Here is a 6,406-nt window from a genome sequence, read left to right as displayed (position 1 = left end):
GTGTGTGTGTGTGTGTGTGTGTGTGTGTGTGTGTGTGTGTGTGTGTGATGTTGTTCTTCTTCTTATATCTATCTATCTATCTATCTATCTATATATATATATATATATATATGACTTTAGCATTTGTTTGGCTGGCTCCATTATCTATTCAAATAGTGTTATTTATCTATACAGTATATTTGGCACCTGAGTCCCTCCTGGTATCCTGGCACCTCCTTTGGAATTCCTCAGCTACAAGCCCCGATTTTTGCTTAGTTTTGCTTGAAAGCAGCTTTTGCTGTTATGCAATCTCACTCTGGCGCTATCTCAACCTGGCTCACGTCTTAACCACTACTCCGTCCTGACCAGTTCCTTTATTGCCTGTGAAACTAGAAGCATTTCCCGCCCCCCCCCCACCCCCCGCCCTCCAAAATTCTAGTTTGCGAAGTCCAACATGGTTGTGGGGCTGGCAGCTGAGGAGAGGACCCTCCGGCCTAGAGACTCGCGGGATACAGAGTCTGCAAGTGCTTCTGCTCCAGGAGCGACCCGCCCGCTTTCCCCGGGGAGGAGCCGGCATGGGTTCATGTTCTAAAATGCACGATTAAAATGCCCCTGGCAGGTCCTTCTATGTGGTTGCTGAAGTGACAGAGATGCAGAATCTGGTGTTGTTTTTGGAATAGGGCAGGAGAGAGCCAGACAAAATAACTTCAAACAGCCCGCTCACATGGTTGTACAGTTCACCCAAGATACCCGCCTCCGGGGCCCAGGAGGCAGCCCCCCCACCCCCGCCCGCCACTCCCTCCCTGACCGCTCCCAGCCAGTATGTGTGCAGACCAGGAGAATGATTGCAAGCATCTGCCTGAATCAATTAGCATCTGTTTAAGTCAAATGTGACTCAATAAACATTTATGAGACAGAGAGAGTTGAGCACAAACTGAATATTTCATGGAAAATAATGGACACATTTCAGGTGTCATAGTACTGTAGCTTTGTTTTTCAAAGGATATACTGGTTATCAATAAAATATTAAATACATAATTAGAAAAGTAAATCGGCTTCACTAAATTATGTAACTGTTTTCCTAAACCTATTAAGAATGTTTTTTTCTTTTCCCCTGTTTTGAGTTATCATGGGGCTGGCTGGGCCAGGAACAGGCCAGTGAGAGAGGCACATACAGAAACCCTTCCAGGGACAATCTCTCATGGGTGGGTTGGGATCTGCTGCATCCTGGGCCATCCCAAAGCACGCGCTGCGGACACGAGGCCCGTGATACAGCTTACCTCACTGCCTTTTGTTTTTCCTATCACTTCTAGGAAAGATCTTTTTTTTTAAGTTTTTTTTTAAATGTTTATTTATTTTTGAGACAGACAGAGCATGAGCAGGGGAGGGGCAGAGAGAGAGGGAGATACAGAATCCGACTGTGTGTCTTCATATGGTGCTATTTTTTATTCATTTTTAAGTTTATTTCTTTATTTTGAGAGAGGCAGAGAGAGCAAGTCGGGGAGGGGGCAGAGAGAAAGGAGAGAGAGAGAGAGAGAGAGAGAATTCCAAGCAGGCTCCACACTGTCAGCTTGGAGCCCTATGCAAGTCTCAAATTCATAAACTGTAAGATCATAACCTGAGCGGAAACCAAGAGTTGGACGCCTAACCGACTGAGCCACCCAGGCGCCCCATATGGTGCTATTTTTATATAAAGTATAAAATCGCAAGCACTTAGCCAGCTTTTCATTGTTTACATAAATATTTTTTTATCCAAGGTCAAGAGCAAATCCATAAAAATGGATTTGTTACTGTTTTGTTGAATTTACCCCAGACCTTTGGTCAATGCTAGTGTGATCTTTGGTCTAACGTGGGTTTATTTTGTGTCCTATGAAAAGGTTCTCTGTCTGGGAGGCCTGCAGAGATTTGTTATGATGTGAGGGCAACGTAGCCATATGTCTAAGGAGGTCAGGAGGGAGACACTGCTGGTGATTCTTCAACCAGAACTCTGTACCATTTTTATGCCTCAATGTATTCCTGGGAAAAGGAGTGTAAATATTAGTTCACAAATCCATATAATGAAAAAAGAATTGTAAACATTCTCATCACCTATGAGATTACATAATGTTTCTAAGCATGCAGGGTGTTGGCTTATCTGTTGGGCCTACAAAATAATCTCTGATCCTTAGAGCCAAAAAAGAGAGAAGTTTGATGGCAATGGGGAGGTGGGGCAGTGTGCCACCCAATGGCGAGTCCTGAGGGTTGATGGCTTTCTCCAGACAAGGTTGTACGTCCCCTTCCTTTGTGGTGCCCATAATCTAATGGAAGGACCGAAAGTGGGTAAACAAGAAAAGATAAAATTTCAGGAAGTGATAAGCGACACAAAGAATCAATAATCAGGATGTATTAGTCTCCTAGGGCTGCTGTGACAAAATACCACAAGCCCGGTGGTGTGGCTTAGGGCAACAGAAGTTTCTCCTGCCCAGTTCTGTCCTCAGGAAACTTCTGTCTCTGCGACTCTGGTCTCCCTGCCTCTTCCTGGCTTTTGCTGGTGGCTGTCTAACCCTGGTGCCCCCAGGCTTGCACCTGCGTCACCCCAGTTGCTGCCTCTGTGGTCACCTGGTCTCCCGCGTGTCTTTGACTTCACATGGCATTTTCCTGTGTGTGTCTCTTCTTATAAGGACACCAGCATATTGGATCGGAGCCCACCCTAATGACGTCATCTCAACTTGGTTACCACTGCCAAGATCCTATTTCCAAATAAGGTCACACTCATTGGTACAAGGGGTTACGACTTCAGTGTGCCTTTTTGCGGGGCACATTTAACATGCAGCATGGGGTGAGAGGATGGAAGGACCATGGAGGGGAGTCAGAGCATGCTTTGGACAGTAGAGTCAGAGGCCTTTCTGGAGAGAGGAAGTCCATGCTGCAGGTGTCCAAAAGAAGAGCTGCAAGGGCCAAGGGCACGGGGCAGAGCGGCTTCCAGGTGTCCCAGTGGTCAGTGTGGCCAAAGGACCGTTAGGGGGGAGACAGGAAATGGCAAAAGCTAATAGGCACAGGAAGACTTACAGCTTTATCTAAGATGGAGGTCATTGGACAGTCTTGACTAGAGTAGTGCCCATGATCCAACTTATGTTTTCAAAGGTAGGAGGGCTAGGGTGGAAGCTGGGAGCCTACATAGGGAGCCGTTTTAGTACTCTACGTGCAAAGTGGCTTGGTCCAGCATGGCCGCAGTGGATGTAGGTGCTTCTCCCTACTGGGCTCGAGTTCTATTAAGCTGAGAGGATTTGATGCTGGATTTGATGTGGCCTGGGAGAAAAAGACAAGAACCATGTGTGACTCGGAGGTTTTTATCCTGAGCAACTGGGTGAATAGAGTTGTCATATACTGGTAAAGGGACACCAGGGAAGGAGCCAGACTGAAGAGGCATCCAGAGGTCAGTTTGAACACGTTCAACTTGAGATGCCTCCTAGCTTTCCAAGTGGTGGTGCTGAGTCAGCGACAGACTATTCAGATCTGGAGTGTAGAGGCAAAGTCAGGATGGGACAAGGCAGCTCTCAGCATATAAATGCCGCTAGGACCCAGGAGGCTGTGTGAGGCCACTTAGAAATTGAATGTCATAAATGATTGAGATGAACTGCAAGGATTAAGCCCTTGGGACCCAGGTCAGGCAGGAAAAGAAGACGAGGAAGGGCCACCAAACAGACTGAGAAGTTGTCAGTGCTGTACAAAAAAACAAAGAAAACAAAACCAATTCAGCGCCCTGTTTTAGGAGCCAGGCAAACTGAGTGCTTCAAGAAGAGAGTGATCATTTTGCAATACATACCAATATCGAGTCATTATGTTGTACACCTGAAACTAACATTACATGTCAATTGTATTTCAAAGCAAAATTAAAAGAGAGCAATCAACCCTGTTGTAATGGATACTCTAATATTTCAAAGTAAGGTCTTTTTGGTATTATTATTGAAGTATAATTAACAGACAGTATGCCATTAATTTCATGTGTACAACATAGTGATTCAACATTTATATCCATTATGAAATGCCCACCGCCATAACTGTAGTTACCCTCTGTCACCTTACAAAGTCATTACATATTATTGACTATATTCTCTATGCTGTACTTTAAATACCTGTGACTTACTTATTTTACTACTGGAAGTTTGTACTACATATTCCCTTCACCTATTTTACCTGTTTTCCCCCACTCTGGTAACCTGTAGGCTGTTTCCCTGTATCTATGAATCTGCTTCTCTTTTGTTTGTTTATTTGTTTTTTAGATTCCATATATAAGTGAAATCATACAGTATTTGTCTAACTCTGACTTATTTCACTTAGCATAATACCCTCTAGGTCCATCCATGTTGTCACAGTGGCATAATTTCATTTTTTTGTGGCTGAGTACCATTCTACTGATACATGACACATCTTTATCCACTCATCTACCAAAGGACATTTAGGTTGTTTTCATAGCTTGGCTATTATAAATAATGCTGCAATGAATGTAGAAGTGTATGTATATTTTATAATTAGTGTTTTAATTTTCTTCAGATAGGGGCGCCTGGGTGGCGCAGTCGGTTAAGCGTCCGACTTCAGCCAGGTCACGATCTCGCGGTCCGGGAGTTCGAGCCCCGCGTCAGGCTCTGGGCGGATGGCTCGGAGCCTGGAGCCTGTTTCCGATTCTGTGTCTCCCTCTCTCTCTGCCCCTCCCCTGTTCATGCTCTGTCTCTCCCTGTCCCAAAAATAAATAAATGTTGAAAAAAAATTTTTTTTAAATAAAAATAAAAAAAATTTTCTTCAGATAAATACCCAGAAGTGGAGTTGCTGTATTATGTGATATTTCTGTTTATTTAAAACAATTTTGTGCTTTTAATTCCCTTGCCTTTGGAGATGTGCCAAGTAAGAAATTGCTGCGACTGAGGTCAGAGGGGTTTTTTCCTGATTTCTCCTCTAGGGTTTTGATGGTTTCATGTCTCATATTCAGGTGCTTTATCCATTTTGAGTTTATTTTTGTGAATGTTGTAAGAAAGTGGTCTAGTTTCATTATTCTGCATGTTGCTGTCCAGTCTCCCAGCACCATTTGTTAAAGAGACTGTCTTTTTACCATTGGATATTCTTTCTTGCTTTGTCAAAGATTAGTTGGCCATACTTTTGTGGGCTCAGTTCTGGAGTCTCTGTTCTATTCCATTGGTCTATGTGTTTGTTTTTGTGCCAATACCATGCTGTCTTGATGATTACAGCTTTGTAGTAGAGGCTAAAGTCTGGAATTGTGATGCCTCCTGCTTTGGTCTTCTTCTTCAATATTACTTTGGCTATTCAGGGTCTTTGTGGTTCCATACAAATTTTAGGATTGCTTGTTCTAGCTTTGAGAAGAATGCTGGTGCAATTTTGATTGGGATTGCATTGAATGTGTAGATTGCTTTGGTTAGTATTGACATTTTAACAATATTTATTCTTCCAATCCATGAGCACGGAATGTTTTTCCATTTTTATGTATCTTCTTCAATTTCCTTCATAAGCTTTCTATTGGGACCTCATGAAGATAAAAACTTCTGCAATGCAAAGGAAACAATCAGCAAAACTAAAAGGCAACTAACAGAATGGGAAAAGATATTTGCAAATGACCTATCAGACAAAGGGCTAGTATCCAAAATCTATAAAGAACTCACCAAACTCCACACCCGAAAAACAATCCAGTGAAGAAATAGGCAGAAAACATGAATAGACACTTCTCTAAAGAAGACATCCAGATGGCCAACAGGCACATGAAAAGATGCTCAACGTCACTCCTCATCAGGGAAATATAAATCAAAACCACACTCAGATATCACCTCACGCCAGTCAGAGTGGCTAAAATGAACAAATCAGGAGACTATAGATGCTGGAGAGGATGTGGAGAAATGAGAACCTTCTTGCACTGTTGGTGGGAATGAAAACTGGTGCAGCCATTCTGGAAAACAGTGTGGAGGTTCCTCAAAAAATTAAAAATAGATCTACCCTATGACCCAGTAATAGCACTGCTAGGAATTTACCCAAGGGATACAGGAGTGTGATACATAGGGGCACGTATACCCCAATGTTTATAGCAGCACTCTCAACAATAGCCAAATTATGGAAAGAACCTAAATGTCCATCAACTGATGAATGGATAAAGAAATTGTGGTTTATATGCATAATGTAATACTACTTGGCAATTAGAAAGAATGAAATATGGCCTTTTGTAGCAACGTGGATGGAACTGGAGAGTGTTAGGCTAAGTGAAATAATACATACAGAGAAACACAGATACCATATGTTTTCACTCTTATGTGGATCCTGAGAAACTTAACAGAACACCATGGGGGAGGGGAAAAAAAGTTAGAGAGGGAGGGAGGTAAACTATAAGAGACTCTTAAAAAACAGAATACACTGAAGGTTGATGGGGGGGTGAGAGGGAGGGGAAAGT

At 43.0% G+C, this 6,406-nt stretch overlaps 1 protein-coding gene across 1 annotated transcript in view; it reads left to right on the top strand.

Moving 5' to 3' along the window:
* Positions 1-6,406, top strand: part of PDGFRL (platelet derived growth factor receptor like) — a 71,302-nt gene that overhangs the window by 864 nt on the left and 64,032 nt on the right. The gene's annotated exons all lie outside the window — the stretch shown is intronic.

This window comes from Herpailurus yagouaroundi, unplaced genomic scaffold (assembly GCF_014898765.1).
Source record: "Herpailurus yagouaroundi ecotype Mexico unplaced genomic scaffold, PumYag 181, whole genome shotgun sequence".
Classification (NCBI taxonomy): Eukaryota; Metazoa; Chordata; class Mammalia; order Carnivora; family Felidae; genus Herpailurus; species Herpailurus yagouaroundi.
The sequence above is the reverse complement of the archived record's forward strand: the minus strand, read 5'-3'. Positions and strand labels throughout refer to the sequence as shown.